The sequence below is a fragment of the Vombatus ursinus genome, unplaced genomic scaffold, assembly GCF_900497805.2.
Source record: "Vombatus ursinus unplaced genomic scaffold, bare-nosed wombat genome assembly UNPS02014798.1, whole genome shotgun sequence".
Classification (NCBI taxonomy): Eukaryota; Metazoa; Chordata; class Mammalia; order Diprotodontia; family Vombatidae; genus Vombatus; species Vombatus ursinus.
In genome coordinates this window covers 7,533,128-7,551,547 of record NW_020954576.1, presented here as the reverse complement: position 1 = coordinate 7,551,547, position 18,420 = coordinate 7,533,128, and the positions used below count along the sequence as shown (strand labels likewise).

At 38.4% G+C, this 18,420-nt stretch overlaps 1 pseudogene; it reads left to right on the top strand.

Annotated features, from left to right (window-relative positions):
* The first annotated feature begins 3,355 nt into the window (after positions 1 to 3,355).
* Positions 3,356 to 4,842, top strand: LOC114049984 (annotated as a pseudogene).
* The last annotated feature ends 13,578 nt before the right edge of the window (positions 4,843 to 18,420 follow it).

Below are 18,420 nucleotides of genomic sequence, written 5' to 3'. Positions count from 1 at the left end.
CTGGAAGGATCATGAAGACCTGGGTTTAAGTCCTAACGTTGACATATATAGAACGTGTAACATCCTTCAGTGCCCAAAATAACTCTCTAAGACTATATAAATTGGACAAAGGTATTAATCCACATTGACTGAAGGAGTTTCTTTTCCGGTAATCCTCAGCCTACAAAAACAGGTGTCAAGCACAGGGCCTAAAGTGTAATTGGAAAATATTTTTAAAAGAAATAAAAATACAATAGAATATAATGTTAATATGTGGTTTTCTAAGTCAATATACAGCCTTCAGAGATCCTAAAGTAGAGATTAGTTCCTCTCTCCCCCATCTCTACCAATTGAATTTGATACCAGGGCCCCACACCAATGAAATCATAGGTTCAGTCAAAAAAATTAGGGTTAGAATTATACCCTTTATGCATAGAGAATATTTACATGCAAATGTTTGAATTGTAAATGTCTCAGGAATTAGTTTTTCAATTACAAATATGCCTATGCTAATCTAATTTTGTAAATCAAATATGAAATCAAGGCTCCCAGCAAGTAAGATATTTGTCCAAGGTCACACAGCTAGATAGTAGAGTTGTTATTTGAACTTAGGTCTGTTGACTCCCAAACCAAGGCTCTCTCCACTATCTTCTTATGTTATCTCATAGATGCATAGATCCACATAACTATAGAGTGGAAGAAAATGTAGAGGTGATTTGGTCCTATCTTTCAGCTAATGTAGGATTTTTTAAAAGCAATTCTTTCATAAAAGTTGGAAATAGTCAATGTTGGAGGGGGTATGGGAAGACAGGAACACTATTGCATTGTTGGTAAAGTTGTGAAACTGTACAACCAATTTGGAATTATTCAAATAAAGTGACTAAAATATGCATATCCTTTGACTCACAGATTCCATTACCAGGTATATTCCCTAAGGAGGTCATTGATAAGAAAGTCCCCACCTGCATCAAAATATTTATAGCAGCACTTTTTATAATCACAAAAAATTGTAAACAAAGTAGGTGTCCATTAACTGGGGAGTGACTAACAAATTCTGGCATGTGAATGATAAATATTATAGTATAGTGAGAAATGACAACTGGCATGAATACAGAGAAACATGCAAAGATCCATATGAACTGATGTAGAGTGAAGTAAGTAGAGTCAAGAAAATGTTATACAATAAAAATAACAATATAGATGGACAGAACAAAAATTAAAAGATAAATATTAAATATTGCAAAATTAAACAGAACAGTCATGTCTTGAAAAGAAAAATGCAAAGATATTCCCAGTTTACCCCTTTGCTGAGATGGGAGTCCCATAAGCATTGTACAATGCATGTATTTTCAGATGTTTTCAATGTATTGATAAAATGTGCTGATTTTTTGCCTATTTTTTTTGTCTGCAAAAAATACTATTATATAGGATGGTTCTCTGGGAGGGGGAGAGGAGCAATACTGGGGAAAATTATGATGACAAAAAAAAACACAAAAATCCTCAATAAAAACTTATTTTTAAAAATCAAAAAACAATATTTAAGAACTGTTTAGATTAGCTCTCCTTGAATACTTTCACTAACAGGGACCACACTCCTTAAAGAATAAGCAGGTATGCAACCATTCTGGAGAGCAATTTGGAACTATGCCCAAAGGGCTATAAAACTGTGCATGCTCTTTGATCCAGCAATACCACTTCTAGGTCTGTATCACAAAGAGATCATAAAAAGGGAAAAGGACCCATAGGTAAAGAAATATTTATTGCAGCTCTTTTTGTGGTGGCAAAGAATTGGAAATTGAAGGGATGCACTCAATTGGGAATGGCTGAACAACTTGTGGTATGCAAATGTAATGGAATACTATTGTGCTATAAGAAACTATGAGCAGTTGGATTTCAGAAAAACCTGTAAAGGCTTACATGAACTGATGCTGAGTGAAGTGAGCAGAACCAGGAGAATATTAACAGCAACATTGTGCTGTGATCAATTATCATTGACTTAGCTCTTCTCAGCAACACAGTGATCCAAGAAAATTCCAAAAGACTCATGATGGAAAATGCTATCCACATTCAGAGAAAGGACTATGGAGTCAGAATGTAAATCCAAGCAAAATATTTTAACTTTTTTTGTTTTTTCTTTCTCATGATTCTTCCATTTTGTTCTGATTCTTCTTTCACCATAAGACTAATGTAGAAATATGTTTAACATGATTGTACATGTATAACCTATATCAGATTGCTTGCTGTCTTGGGGAGTTGGGGAGAGGAGGGAAGGAGGGAGAAAAATTTGAAACTCAAAATCTTATAAAAATAAATATTGAAAACTATCTTTACATGTAATAGGAAAAAAATAAAATAGCATTAAGTGGAAAAAATTTAAAAAGTTTAAAAAAGAATAAGTAGAGCAATTCTCAAACTACTACTGAAGATAACAGTTTGATCAAAAATGATCTGTGAAAAATAACAATTAAGTTAAAATCCTGCTTCATTATTGGATAACTCCATTGTCAGAACTTTCTTTCTTATTCTGAATCAAAATCTACCTCCTTGTAATTTCTGCGTATGGGTTCCCAGCCTCTTGAAGACATTAGATCCTACTGCTATACTTCTTTGAACACTGTGATCCTTCTCTTGTCTCTGAAAGATCTGTATGATACTGTGCCTGAAAATGGTGAATGAAGAACTTCCATTGGAAAGAAAACTTCTCTATCTTCTACTTCCTGGCCCACTTTATATCATATAGAAGAAAAGTGTGAATATAATATGTGATATGTAATGGATCTTTTCTATGTCTAACTGTAGTGGGTTTCTTTTAATTATCACTGGTGCTATGTGTCCTCCATATTTCTCACATATACAGCAAATATTAATCCTTTAATTGTGATTTATTTATATGCCAAGAGGTGGTGAATAATAAACAAGTTCATTTACCCAAGCCAAGAGCAAATAAAAATCAGAGAAAGAATATAAATGAAAGTATGTATCAGATATCATTCACAGAGCTTAATGAGCTCTCCTATTGGGAGTGGAATATCTCAACTCAACCTGAGATCTCATATCTCACCTCAACCTGAGAGTTTCATATCTTACCAAAGATGAAATTCCCAAGTCTAGTGTTGCAAGTTTGGGATAGGAACATGATTGAGATGTCAGCTCCTCTCTAGCTGACTTCTCAGTCTTTCAGGGATCTTTCCCTGAAGAGAATCAGAAACCACAAGTCTAAAACTGGGAACCAGAAGACCAGGATCTCTTCTCCCAAGCTCTCACCAACTCTACCTTTCATGCAGCCGTGGAATATTGAGTAATCAATCTCAACCAGTAAAGAAAATCTTCTGCATACTTGTTAAAGTGTAATTTAATTTGACTGTTGGTTTTATTGATGTCCTACTGTATTATGATTGTCACAATAGAACAGGCCATCATAGGAGGTGGAGATCTGAATCTGAAGAAAAGCTGGTACCCACAGATCCTCCAAAATGTGGAGAAAGTGAGGAAGACAGAGCAGAAACGTGAGGAAGAATGGAAAAAGATGGAGGTGCTATAGCGGGAGCTTCAGGAAGAGAGTGCAGGGGAGGAAATGCAATGCTATGCAGAGGATGTGTGAGTCGTCGAAAAAAAAACCAGAATAAAACTATACTGGATGTACCAGGGCCCTGGTGGGATGGTGAACTGTGATAAGTACCTGATGGAACGTCCCATGGACAAATATGCTTTTGAGAAGATGGAAGACAAAGAAGCAGGTTGTTCATCAGAGAAAGGACTTCTTGCAGACTCCATCTTTGCCTCCTCAGGTGCCAATTCTCTACTTGATAATGACCAGCAAAATCCATGAGGACCCACTTTTCATCATTCCAAAGAAGGAAGAAAAGAAAAAGAGAGAAGTCTTGAATAATCAGGGGAAAAGGAAGAAAATCAAAGAATTGTTGCAAATGAGCCTGGAAAAGAAAGAGGAGGGGCAGTTGGGTGGTGCAGTGGATAGAGCTCCAGCCTTGGAGTCAGGGGGACCTGAGTTCAAGTCTGGCCTCTGACACTCTTGACACTTGCTAGCTGTGTGACCCTGGACAAGTCATTTAACCCTGATTGCTTCACCGAAAAAAAAATGACAAAATGAAAAAAAAAAGAGAAGGAAAAGGAAAAAAAAAGCACAAGAAGCACAAGCATTGCAGCTGCAGCAGTGACCATTCTGCCAGTGAGGAAGAGCAGATCCCTGTAGAGTCTCAGAAGAAGATGGCAAGTCCTCCTCCTGTTTTGCCCAAAATTCCAGGTTATGGCTTACAGATTAAAGATATTCACCATGATCAAGACTACCAGGACCTCCAGTAACTGATGCCAGCAATGTACACAGGGTCAAGAATCATTCTAGGTCACAGGGTACCTCCCCTTTGCCCACAAAACATGCCAGCAGGAAGAGCACATGGGATGCCAAGACCCAGGACAGGAGGTCACGGTCCCTTTGGTAGACAGCACAATCCAAAGTAAACAAGAAAGAAAGAGGCTGAACAAAGAGCCATTCACCCCAAAGGAAGGGTATCAAAGACGACATGCTCCAGGTTACACCAGAAAACTCTCAGCAGAGAAACTGGAGTGAAAACTGCAAGAAATGATGGAGAATGCCAACTGGTTGGAGGAAAAGAGGCTGAACACCTCCAAGAGGCATGAAAAAGAAGATGAAAGAGATAAAAGCTGGAGAAGGTGGACTCTTGCGATGGGAAATTCATCCACCAGTTCAAGTTAGAAGGTATGTCCACCTCCTCCTTAGAAGATAGGGCCAAGCTCAACCTCTATTCCCTCCAGAGAACTTCAGCTGCTTTGGAAAAGAACTTCATGAAGAAGAATCTTACAAGGCTCTTATACCAATTATCCTGAATTTTCCAGGGAAGCTGCTCACTCCTTAAAGAATGCTCTTTATAAGAGTTTAGATGACTTCCAAGGATATCAGATGGCCACTGCTCAAAGTGATTCTACTCTATTCATTCCTGAGAACAGCTAATGCCCCTCACAAGACAGGGAGTCAGTTCCTTGGCTGCCTCCTCTGGCGTATATTGCAGAGTTGGGGTTTTGCAGTTTCCCATCTTTATTTCAGTCCTTCTAGAAATTCCTACCATTTTGCATAGCTATTCATAATCCTCACAATGGTCCTGTAACTTACCCTGAACCTGCCTTTTCTATCAGATCCATTGCCTTTCAAAATAGATTGAACTTTAAAAAAATCAATCTCCCTTTAAAAATCACTTGTGGACCTCCTCAGTTGAGTAGCAAATCAAAGGATAGAATCAATGTTCCCGGCTTCTGTTACAAAATGTCTTGAAAGTTAATTTGAGACAGACCAGGGCCAGCTTGGGAAGAGCCTGGGAAAGAAAAATGGAATTCAGGGAGGACCATCCATTACACAAGTTATCCAGTGCCTCTCAGATAGTCACCATCCAGACCTGAAACCAACGGGAGCTCAGATCCCCATGACTCAGATATACTGCTCCAGGTGGAATCTGATCTCATAGTTTTTCATAATCGCTCACTTCATACTAATGCATGCTTCTGGAAGGGATCACTAGGACTCAGGTCAGAGCCATACATGTTGCTATGCAAAATTCTAGATTGCTCAGTAGATCAAGCACTAGGCTTGGAGTCAGGAAGACATGAGTTCAAATGCTGGCAAGTCATTCAACCATCTCAACCTTAGTTTTCTCATATCTATAATGGAGATGATAGTAAGACCTTCCTCACAGTGTTGTGAAAATCATATGAAATAATAAGTGTAAAGTTCTTTGAAGAAATTAAAGCACAACATAAATGTTATCATTATTAGAGCTATTCTCACTCAATTGTCCCCTATTGGCCACCCCCGAATATACCATGCCAGCTCAAGCTCTCAGCTGTACCATACTCACTTTCAGATAAGTCTTTTCATTCTAATGCCTGATGTTAAATACCATCTTCCAAGTTCTAACCTCTCCCATACCCATACCAACTTCTTTCAGAGGTTGTGTATGCTAAGGGAGGGAATAAGCTTAAGCAAAACGAACTCTAAGGATGTAAAAAAAAAATATGCATAACTTTTTTGCAGTGACTAAGAATTGGAAATGGAGGGGACTGTCTCTGGAATCATGATTGTTTTGAAAACTTTATGTTCCATGTACTGTAGCTTGGAGATTATGAGTATTTAGTGATAGCCATAAAAATCATTAAATATTTATGAACTAGTGTTATATGCGAGCAATTAGGGACAACAGTATAGTCTGTGATAATGGTCTGGTCAAATTCTGAGTTCTATGTAATTCTATATTTGTGATTCAGAAATTTGTTGTCAATCATTCTGTGAAAAAAAACTTGAATTGGTCATGTCTTGCTAGATATTTGGAAGTTATTAGAATTTTACATTATTCAATTATGTATTGCACTGTTTCTACCAGTTCTCTGCATAATATACTTGATCACAAAGTTCAGCCTCCTTAAGGATAACTTTTCTATTATTTATGCTGGCAATGATATATTCCTGAATCATCATCATAAACTTCTCCATTTCTGAAAGCAAATTTGTGTGACTCAGCCATCTGTTCAACAGTTCTTTGTCAATGTCAGTGTTTGTTAGCTGAGTTCATGAGGATGTTTGAATTCCACTCGTAGATCTTAGCTATTTCATAGACTCCATCCAGAGGTAAATAACTGTCAGTTATATTGGACAAATCCAGTGGCACATACCTATTATCTGTCTCTCCTATTACTATTATATTACTATCATAATTTTATAATTTATATATTATATTTATATATAATATATAAATATATTATATATATTAAATTTATATGTATTATAAATTATAAAGTCATAAAAATATAATTATATTAGATTTTATCTATTTGTTCCAAAAGTATTTCCATTAATTTTTACCTGTTTATCATATTCTGTAAGAATGTCTATCAATTTTCTTCCTCCCGGGAGGGGATTCTGAGAAGATGGTGAAATGAAGCAGGAAATTACCAGGAATTTTGTCTCCAAAACTCCTCCACAAACAATTAAAATAATGCTTCAAAGTGAACTTTGAGGGGCAGAAATGATTAAATGTGGGGCAAAGCAGTTGTCTGCCTAAGACAGCTTGAGAGGACATTTGGAAAGGCCTGACTTCCTGGGGTGGTTGGTCTGACCTGATTGAGGTGCAGGTACCTCCAGGCAGACACCATCGAAACAACAAACAACAAGCCCTGAGGGTAGCTGTCTAGTGGCAGCCTCAGCTCCAGTAACCTTTGCCCCATGGACAGTATGGGCATTGGACAGCTGATCAGGGGTAGATTACAGGAACTTTGATGGTGCTGGATGTGGGACCCAGGTGCACTGACCAGACAGGGTCCCAGGCTATGCATATGTATGAGGAGGAGTGAGCACACACTGGTGAGTACTGGTCACAGAGGAGTGGCTGGCGTAGGCCCTGCTAGCTGTGAGCACGTCCAGTAGAGCAGAGTCCCTGGTTTTGGTTCCAGAGCAGAGGGGGGAGCTAAAGCTTACAGCTTTGGGAGACTCTACAGGGAGTAAGAGCATTTGTAGTGACAACATGGTGAGGGCCCTGACCATGGCTCAGGGGCTGAGAGGAGTACCTAAGGTCAGGCCCCCAGTGGAGCTCAGGAAACAGCAACACAAAAACCCTGAAACTTGAAACATTATCCCCCACACCTCAAAACTAGAGAAGGAAGATATTCACCTCCAGAGAAAGGGCTGAAAAAATGAAGTATTCGTAGTAAGGTTTTACATGTATACACATATATATACACATCCATATATACATGGATTATATATATATATATATAAAAATATAAATATATATATGTAAAACCACCATTTCACACACACATATACAAATGTATGTATATCAATCTATCTGTTCATGTACATGTATGTGTATACGTGTGTATTTTATGGTGGCCTAAATTTTTTTTCTTCCTCCTTTTCGACAAGGAAGTGTTAATCATTCTATGGGTCCCTTAGGATGAAGCCTTGAGACCTGGTTTCATTAATCTTTTAAAAGTTTTTACTAGGATACTTTGCAAATTTGTTGTGGTCCATGGCATAGTTCCTAAAGTACACATTAAGATTGGTATTGTATACTTGTAAATTGCTTTAAATGTATTGTTCCCATCCAACTTCGATGTCAGGATTCTAAAAAGTCTTGTAATATATTTAGCCACAGCTTTCTCCTTGATGTATTTATGGTCAATATGTCATGCTTGGAGGAGACTAAATCATTTGTAGATATTGCCTTCAGTTTAATATAAATTCCAGATTAAAGCTTGAAGCTTTTGATCATTACATTTCTGTAGAACATATTAAAATTTTTACACATATTGAATCCAAATTTTATGTTATATTCAGAGGTCATTGAGAAAGATTCCATAGGACGACTGAACCATTTTATTTGTTTTCTCAGTGGAGCCATATGGCTTGATATAATCCATGTGCATCAAATGATTAAGATGCAGTTTGTTTCCCTCTTTACTATTGTTATCAGGGTGTAGGGTGTGTTCAGGGAAGACTAGAACCTCTGGCACAAGGGCTGCCTTTTCAGGGCTGTTTTCCACCTTTTGTGTCCACCTGATCCACCAAACTCTCACTTGTGGCTCCAAGAAGCTGTAGCATGAACAGTGGCTATGCCTTGGTAAACGGTTTTGTCAGACAGGCTAAACCAGGTTGAGGGTAACTGAGGGGTCTCAAATCCTTTGGTGAGTTAAGGTGGTGTCTACCCCTAGCATGTGAAGACTTCCCCTGGTGGAATGGATGGATGAGAACAGTTTGTTCCAATGGCCATGAAGGTGACTGAAGCAGGCACTGTGGAGTGCTTAGAACTGGGTTAGACATAGAAGACACCAAGGTCATCCATTACATCCCAAGATATCACCAGTCATCTTAACTTTGTATTGCCATTGGACTTTGATGAATCTGGAAGAGAGAGTGAGGCTGATGACTTTGCTCAACTCTGTCTCATTTAAATCCAATTTAAGTGTGAATCAAAAGATATCACCCATATCATTTTACCATTTTACATATCCCAAAGTCCTGTGGCAACAGGTGAATGAAGAAGCAGCAGGTGCAAATTCACTGGAAGCTGGAGTCACAACCCTACACATAGGCAGTCCAAGCCACAGGGTCATCTTCTCACTGGAAGCAGTAGTGGGATTTGGTAGCCCCCATGTGTGTCTGAGCAGCCTTTTAAGGACTGCATTGCTCACCTTCCAGTGTAAGGAAAGAGCAAGAAAAAAATGTCCTAAAATTGTCTGCTTTACCCAACCCTAGCCTGTTTCCTGTGGGTAGGCAAGGGTCCTACCCTGTGTTAAAAACACACACAAAAAATGTACAAAAACTTCTGCAAAGATAGTTTCACTCACCATCAGTACATAAAATATCTATACCCTTAATGGACAAGATTAAATCCAGAAGACCTGAAATACAAGCAGCTTTTGTTGTGAGAGAATTCAGCAGGTATTACATCCAAATAGCAGCCCTGAGTGAAACAAGGATGGTAAAAGAAGGCCAATTTATTGAAATTACAGCTGAAAAAAACATATATATACATATATATTTCTTTCTTTCTGGAGGGGCTACAGTGAATAGAAGCACCATGAAGCTGGCATAGGTTTTGCAATCAAAACTAATCTAGTCAACAAACCTGTATACCTACCAAAAGGAATGAATAACAGGCTCATGACAATGCAAATGTCACTTACAGGAAAGTGCCATGCCCATCGTCAGTGTGTATAATTCCACCATGATAAATCCTGATGAGGTCAAAGAAAATTTTTATTAAGACCTGGACATCCTCATCATTAATGTGCCAAAAGAGGACAAGCTTATAATTCTAGGTGACTTTAATGCTAGAGTAGGCATAACCTACCAGATATAGCAGGGAATGCTTGAGAAGAATGCAACAGCAATAGCAATTGTCACTTACCACTGTCACTTACTACTGAAGACTTGTGCATCTCATGACCTTCTCATCACCAACACTGTCTTCTGTTCACCTGAATGCAATAAAACCTCATGGATGTACCCTTGAAGCAATCATTGGCATTTAATAGACTATGTTATTGTAAGGAGAAGAGACAGCATGTGAGAATGAGGAAGACAAGATGTGTCTCAGAGTTTTGGACTGATCACAGACTTATTCTCTCCAAGATAAATATTTTCATTCAATACGTGTGGCCCCAAGGCAAGGCAACTACCAAAAGACTTAATATCAATAGATTAGGGCACTTCTCTGAGTGGGAACAGTTCATTGCTAACCTGGAAGGAAAGCTGAGCCAATACACAATGGGCATCAGTGGAGCAGAAAAGGAGTGGGCAGCTTTCAGAGATTTGGTACAGCACTGTATTTGTCCATCTGGCTCAGAACACTCACAAACATCAAGACTGATTTGATGAAAATGATGGGGAAATTCAGAAGTTGCTAAACAAAAAATGAGAACTCCACAGGTTTTTCCAGCAGGATGGTTCATCCATTTCTAAAAAGGTAGCATTTAACTCCACCAAAAGTAAAATGCAAGTGAAGCTTAGAGAGATGAAGAATTCTTGGCTCAGTAAGAAGGCAGATGAAATTCAGTTTTATGCTGATAGTAACAATCCAAAGCACTTTTATGATGCCCTTATGACTATCTATGGGCCAGAGACCTATGGTGCATCTCAATTACTCAGTGCTGATGGAGCCACATTGATAAGGACATGATCCTGGAGAGATGGGCTGAACACTTCTATAGTGTTCTCAACAGACCATCATCAAGCAATGCTGAAGCCATTGGCCATATACCTCAGGTTGAAGTCAGTCTCTCTCTAGTCAATTTCCAACTGAAGAGATGTTTTGAATACCATTAAGGTCCTCTCTTGTGACAAAGTCTGTGGTGTTGAATCTATCCTATCTGAGATTTACAAGGCAGGAGGTCCATTGCTCATAAAAAAGCTGGCTAAAAATGTCCAGGTTACATGGCAAGAGGAGATTATCTTCTAGAAATTCAAGGATGTCTCCATTTTCTATCTCTCTAAAAGTAAAGGAAATAGACTGTCCAGTGACAATCCCAGGGGAGGTCTCTCTCTCTTAGTCATAGCTGGAAATATTCTTGCCAGAGTCCTCCTTAATAAGCTGATCCTTCACCTAGAAGATGGTCATCTACCTGAGAGCCAGTATGACTTCATAAAGGACCAAGGAACAGTCAATATGGTGTTTGCTGCCCAACAACTCCAGGAAAAATGCCAGGAGCAGAACAGAACAATATTCATTGATTTGACTAAGGCCTTTGATACTATCAGTTCTGAGGGCTTATGGAAAATTATGTCAAAATTTGGTTGCCCAGAGAAGTTCCTCAGTATTGGACATCAATTTCATGATGGCATGCTTGCCTGGGGTTCTGGATAATGGATAATGCTCTCACACTTTCCCAGTCCCCACTGCAGTGAAGCAAGACTATGTGCTTGCTCCCATGCTTTTTAGCATGATATTTTCAGCAAAGTTGTCAGACACCTACAGTTGAAGACAAACACAGCATCAAGGTCAACTACCTCACTGATGGTAAATAATTTCATTTAAAAGGCTACAAGCCAAGACTAAAGTGGAGGGAGAGTCAGTGCATGATTTTTTGTTCACAGGTGATTGTGCAATCAATGCAACCTCAAAGCATGGACCAATGCTCTGCTGCTTGTGCTAATTTTGGCCCAACAATTAACACCAAGAAAATAGAGGTTCTCCAGCAGCCTGCACCACACCATTCATTTGTGGAACCATCAATTACAGCAAATGGAGAAATTTTGAATACTGTGGATGAGTTCACATACCTTGGCAGTATACTTTCCAGGAATGTACTCATCTTAACACACAATCAATGTGTTAAGATTGACACGCATATTGCCAGAGCTAGTTTAGTGTTTGGGAGTCTCCAAAGGAAAGTGTGGGAAAGAAGAGATATTAGACTACCTAACAAACTGAAGGTTTTCAGATCTATTGTGCTGGCCTCATTGTTGTATGCCTGTGAAACCTGGACAGTATACCAGTGTAAGGCCAGGAAACTTAATTGCTTCCCTTTGAATTGTCTTAGGAAGATTCTGAAGACCTCCTAGCAAAATAAGGTACTGGACACTGAGGTTCTTTCTTGAGCTAAACTGCCAAGCATTCAAACTCTACTGCAGAGAGAGCAACTCCAATGGTCTGGCCACGTTTTCAAATGTCAAACATATGTTTGCCTAACAGACTTTTACAGAGAACTCACGCAAGGAGGGCTCTCACCTGGAAGTCAGAAGAAGCAATACAAAGATACTCTCAAGGTCTCCCTGAAGAACTTTGGAATCAATTGTGTGATATGAGAGATGCTGGCACAGCACTACCAAGCATAGCATGCCCGTATCAAAGGAGATACTGTGATCTATGAGCCAAGCACAACAACAGTAGCTCAAAAGAAACACGAAATGTGTAAATTTAGAGACACCTTCACTCCAAATGTTCATGTGGACTATTTTTTCCGGTCTGTCTTAGAGACTTCTGAGCTCATATTGGTCTGATCAGCCACAATTAGATACACTGTACTTTGACTCCAACATGGTTATGTCATTTTGATCCTCTGAAAATGAAGAAAAATAACCAACAAATTATTGTTATCACTTCCTCTTTCTTCCTCTTCTACTGATCTGGGATTTCAAAACTATGGAGAATTCCCATTCTAAAAACTCCCTTCACCAATGCAGAATGTCGACTTGCTTATGACTTATAGTATTATAGAGTTTCCTGAGACAATGAGAGGTTAAATGACTTGCCCAGAATTATACAGCAAGAAGGTATGAGAAGTAAGAATTGAACTCAGGTCTTCTTGACTCTAGTCTTATATCTACTACAATGTACTGCCTCATTATTATCAGTATCATTATTATTCAGCCCATGGTCTGTGCTGCCAACACCTATAGCCTTCTTCCAAGTGATTTTCTCACTCTGGAAAATCATCTTCCCTGTCATCTGGGCAATCTGTCTTATCAGAACTATTAAAAAAACATTTTATGATATCTGCATCACTAACAAATAGACCCACAGGCACCTGCTTATAAACTTGCACCCACACTTTTATCTCATTTGCATTATTTGTTCATGGAGTGTGAACAAGTCTCCCTTAGCAGTTTAAGATTCTGTGCCAGGCTATTTGGGGGAGGGCTTACTCTGACAACTAAAAATCATTAGAAAATAACACTTTTACTGACATGATTAGGCTTCCTTAATGTCTGTCTTTGGAAAAAAATTTCATTTATAAAGCAATGGTAAAAATCACATCTTTAATGTTATAACATTGAAAGTCCTTTATGGTCTTTGGATAAAGGATCAATTTTGTCATAAAACCTCTTCCATGACAATATTTCTTACTTTAAACAATACCACAATTTATAGGTTGAAGTAATCAGCAAAGTATAATTGGGGTTCAGAAAGATGGTTACCAAAAAACCTTACAGGACTATAAGATACTAGGCCTGTTTACTTGAGAAAACTTTGCTCTACTTAGTTAAAATCTAGAGTTCTGGAATGATACCTCCCTTAAGATACCAGACAAGGGGATATAACACTCAAGTTTTGCTTTTACATATATACATATTAACTTTACATATATACATATTAACTGTTAAGTTATTTAAACTATATAAATGAGGGACTTCTTTGAAAATTCTAGGTTGATGAAAATTTCCAATCACCAAAGATGCCTACAACCAGAGCATGAGGAAAATCAATAGCTCCCGCTTCTGCTGAAATCCTAGCTCACTTAATTCACTGGCATCTTCCAAAATAGATGTTGTCAATAATCACCAAAAGATGGATTTCTTCATCATTATAAAACTATTCAGATGAGAGTCCTATGAAAAATGCATACAATTCATTCACTTAAGAATTTTAAGAGCTCTTTTCACTAACTTTCATCTGATAGAGCTCTAACATTTAGAAATAGCAAAGCAACCTTTTGAAAATGTATATATCCCAATTAAGTACGTTAGCTTTTTAAAAAGTTTGCCCTTTATTAAATGAGTATTAGGTCATGGATAGGAAAATTCTTAGCTATTTTAATTGAGGACTAGTCAGATAAAATACAATCCAGGTGGCTTGATTTAGGGAGAAATCTACCATGTAGCACAAGAAAACTGCCCAGAACTTCTAACCATAGCAAACAATATATTCATTGAAGGGATCCATAGATTGCCTCCACAAATAACAAAACAGAAACAACCACACAAAAACCTATCAAAACACAAGGCTGCAAACTCTTAGACACACAGTGGTTAAGTTTAATATTTCTATTGAGAAACAACAAATTCTGCAAAGGCACAGAGAGAGACCTTCAAATACAACGGAAAGGAAATATTTGATCTGTGCCTCTTTCTAAAAAAGAAGATTTCTTTCCCTCATTCTCTTTATTATTTTATATTTCCTTTCTGTCTATTCTAGATATTTTTACTTATTTATTTATTCATGGCCCTTATGCTTATTTAATCTTTTCTTGTTCTCTATATTTATTATAAAAATAAAACTCATTATTTCACATGCCCTCTTCTAATATGTTTCTGTTACTGCCTTGTGGATCTTGCCCCTTGCTTCTGTCATGCCTCACTTTTAGAAATGCCAATTCCTGCAGGCAATAAAGAAGATATTGCCTGATGGTAGAAGTCCTTCTATGGGATGGATTATCCAGTTCATTATTGACCTTTCCCCTGTCTATAGTATTTTTCCCCATTTGCCTTGAAATATATTCCCTGGATCCTTACCTTCCCACACTTCTGGGTGACAGTTGCACCCATGAGCTCTGAACCCCCTTCTCCCAAGCAGGATGAAATGGTCTCTCTAAGCATCAAAGCCCTGTAGATAATGCCCACTGCCAAGTTCCCACCTCCAGTTATAAAATGTCTCTCCTTTTTTTTTTTTTTAAAGGCAATTGGGGCTAAGTGACTTGCCCAGGGTCACACAGCTAGTAAGTGTCAAGTGTTTGGTCTGAGGTCAGATTTGAACTCAGGTCCTCCTGACTCCAGGGCTGGTGCTCTATCCTCTGTGCCACCTAGCTGCCCCCTTCTCTCTTCTTTCTTAAAAGAATTTATCAGTGATACCCCTCCCACATCCTTTTTATGTGTCCTGCATTTATATAATTTAGTCCTACAAAAAATTGATTCATGTGTAGGCAGAGTGTTGTGGGGGAATAGTCCATGATGTTTCAAGCCTGTTTCTCCCCAATTGCTTATGATTGATGTATACTTTCACTCCTGTCTCTTCATGCACAGTTTGAAAGACATCTCTTAATAGTCTCTCAGTTGTTATTTTGTTGTTGTTTTTGTTTATCTTTTTGTTTCTATTTTCGGGGGTTTTTATTTTTGAGAAGATAAATATTTCAGGTCTGGTTTTCTTTCTAGGGATGTTTTGAATGCCTCTTTTTATTTTTTTCATTTATGATTTGGTTGAGATTTTCAAGGTAGGTCTTATTGGGCTACATTTTGAGGTTCTTTGCTCTTTGCAATACTTTATTCCATTCCCCCTGCTGTTTCTGGTGAATAAGCATAGTTGTGTAATTTGAATGTCCTTTCCTTTATATTTGAAGGTCTTTCTCCTGGCTACTTGTGGAATTTGTAGTTTGTTAGTGTAATTGTTGAGTTTAACCACTATATGTGTATTTGTTTACATGCCATATCTCACCTTCCAACGCACTCCTACTAAGTCCAAAAGCAAACTCTTGGAGGGAAGGGACTGATTTTCATTTGAAATTTTGTATTACCCAAATGCTGAACACAGTGTCCTAAACATAGTAGGTGCTTAATATATGCTTGCTGGGTCATCACATATTACTTAACTACACTTAAAAATGGACATTTTATTCAAATTGCCTAAGAGTTAAAATAGGAATTCTTAATCTGTACTGTATCATGTCATGGACTCCTTGGCAGTCCTCCAAAACTTATGTATCCCTTCTCAGTATAATATTTTTAAATGCATAAAATGAAAAAACATAGGATTCCATGGAATCCTATTCATGGAAACTATTCATCATATTGAAATGTAGTTATCAAAATCTTTCAAAAACAAGATAATGGACTGCAGGTTAAGCACCTTTTGGTTAGATAGAGCAACTAGGCACTATATTTTAATGAAATCATCATTTTTCTCCTTGTGTAAGTTCCAAGTGTTCTTGCTGTCTTGTTTATAATGGCAACAGCTGAGAAAGAGAAAGTATTGGTATGATCTCAGATACAGGCTAGAGCTAAATACAAGGGAGGGAAGGGTATTCCTCAAATTATGTTTGTGTGCATGTTTATGAGGAGAGAATAGTTGGATTCCTTACCTCCAGCCAAGTTGATTTACTCACAGAAATTAAAGGGTAAATAACAAAGATAATGAGATTTTAATGTGTTAAATAAAGTGTAAATAAAAGCTAATAATAACAACTAGTATTTATATAACACTTTGATGTTTGCAAAATGCCTTACAAATATCCGATTTTGTCCTCACAACAATTCTGGGAGGTAGGTGTTATTGTTATCCACATTTTTACAGATGAGGTAATGGAGGCAGAGAAAGGTTAAGTGACTTGTGCTGGGTCTCACAGCTAGTAAGTGTCTGAGGCTGGATTTCAGCTCAGGTGTTCTTGACTTCATGTCTGGCACTGTATTCACTGCACCACTAGGTGCCGATATGCCAACACACTGTCATCTTTTTGTGAACTGTGAAAATATTTCTCTGATTGAATTGGAAGGCCATCTAGTCATTGGCTGGAAAAAAATTGCCCCCAATCCTGGTAAGAAGTAAAAAACTAAACCTGCTAGCACCAGCACTCATTTCAGGGGAGTAATTTAGGAGTTTCATGGAACATAGCTGTCATTTTTCTACTATAGTGCAGTAAAGAGAAGGGCATTTTTATTTCCTCCCTCACCCTGTACCCAGAATGGTGATGGTGACTTGTAGTATAGCTAATTTCCCAGAACTAGGCACTGTATCTGCCAAAGAGAAATTTACACAGGATATAGGAACAGGAAATAATCCAAAGAATCATGACCAGTGGCGGCTGAGAGAGAGAGAACTCTGGATTCAAGGGATAATGAGCCCTTGCAGTCGAAAAGGAGCCAAAGAGGGAAGCAAGCCCAAGTAGCCCAGCTGAGTGACTTGCTCAGCACAAACACTGAAAACAAGGGGGATCACGGAAGAAGAGAAATGATATCAAGAACCTACTGCACTGGAGACATGAGATTAGTTGGCCACATATATAGGACACAAATGCGTCCCATTACCAGTGTGCTTTAAGTTCACGCCCACTCTTCCATTGCTATTGTTCGCATTTGTGGGAAAGTTTGCTTCAAAGTTGGGGAAGGGAGGAGGGATGTTTGTAGCTACTGTTCTTCCTATGTCATCTTAGTAAACGTTTTTACTTTTAGTTAATTTTATTTGCTGGCTAACCATTTAAGACATATATGTGTGTATACATATACATACATATGTATACTTGTATGTATATATTTACAATCATAGGTGTGTATATGTACATATATGTCACCTAGATCACCTAGGATGGACATACCCATACCCATGTGGGGAGACACCAGGCACCTACTTTAGGGAGAAAACATTTGGTGGTCCCATACCACATGGGCTGGAGAAGTCTCTTTCCATTGGCTATATAGCTGAAACTGGAGACATTTAAAAAATCTACCTGATGAAGATGCAGTATTGCTCCTTTTCCAGTGGCTTCTGGGGCTGAAGGTCTCATTCACTTACTAAGTGGCGCCATATAGTCATCGAGGAAGGGCTTAAGGGCCTCTTTCCCTCAGGCCCTATGGCCCTAGGAAGTGGGTTTGGGGTTTTGGTCCGTTTCATTTGTCATTTTCAGTTCTACTGTCAGAGGGTAGAATCTCAAACCCTTGTGGTCAAGCCAGGGGGACATGTGAATCCCATTGTTCTGGGCTAGATGGTATAACTAGCTCAGCAGGACAACCTTGAGAAGCCAGGGTGCTGAACAGCAAGCTTGGGCCATATGAGGGAGTGCTTTACACTTGGAACTTGGTGGGACTAATGCTAGGTAAGAACTGAGCCAAGCCGTGAACTCAATCCCCCCTCCTTTTCCAGGGAACGATGGGGTCTTGGGAGGATTATGCCCCTTCTAGATGTTGAGGGAGAATGTTTGTATGTTTATTCATGCTGTATCTTCGAAGTAAATCTTCCTTTGTATAGACTAATCTGATTGTAAATTTGCTAAATGAAACTGGTGTGCTGGGTACTTCTAAAACTAGGAGATCACAATTGACTGGGTCTTAAGCCAATGACAGACTAGATGTCAAAGAGAGATTGCTTCCTACCCACTGAGGATATTGGAGAACCCTTGGGGAAAGGTGGAATATAAAGGATGTGGCCATCAGGCAATGGGAGCTAGAAGATAGATAGATAGATAGATAGATAGATAGATAGATAGATAGATAGA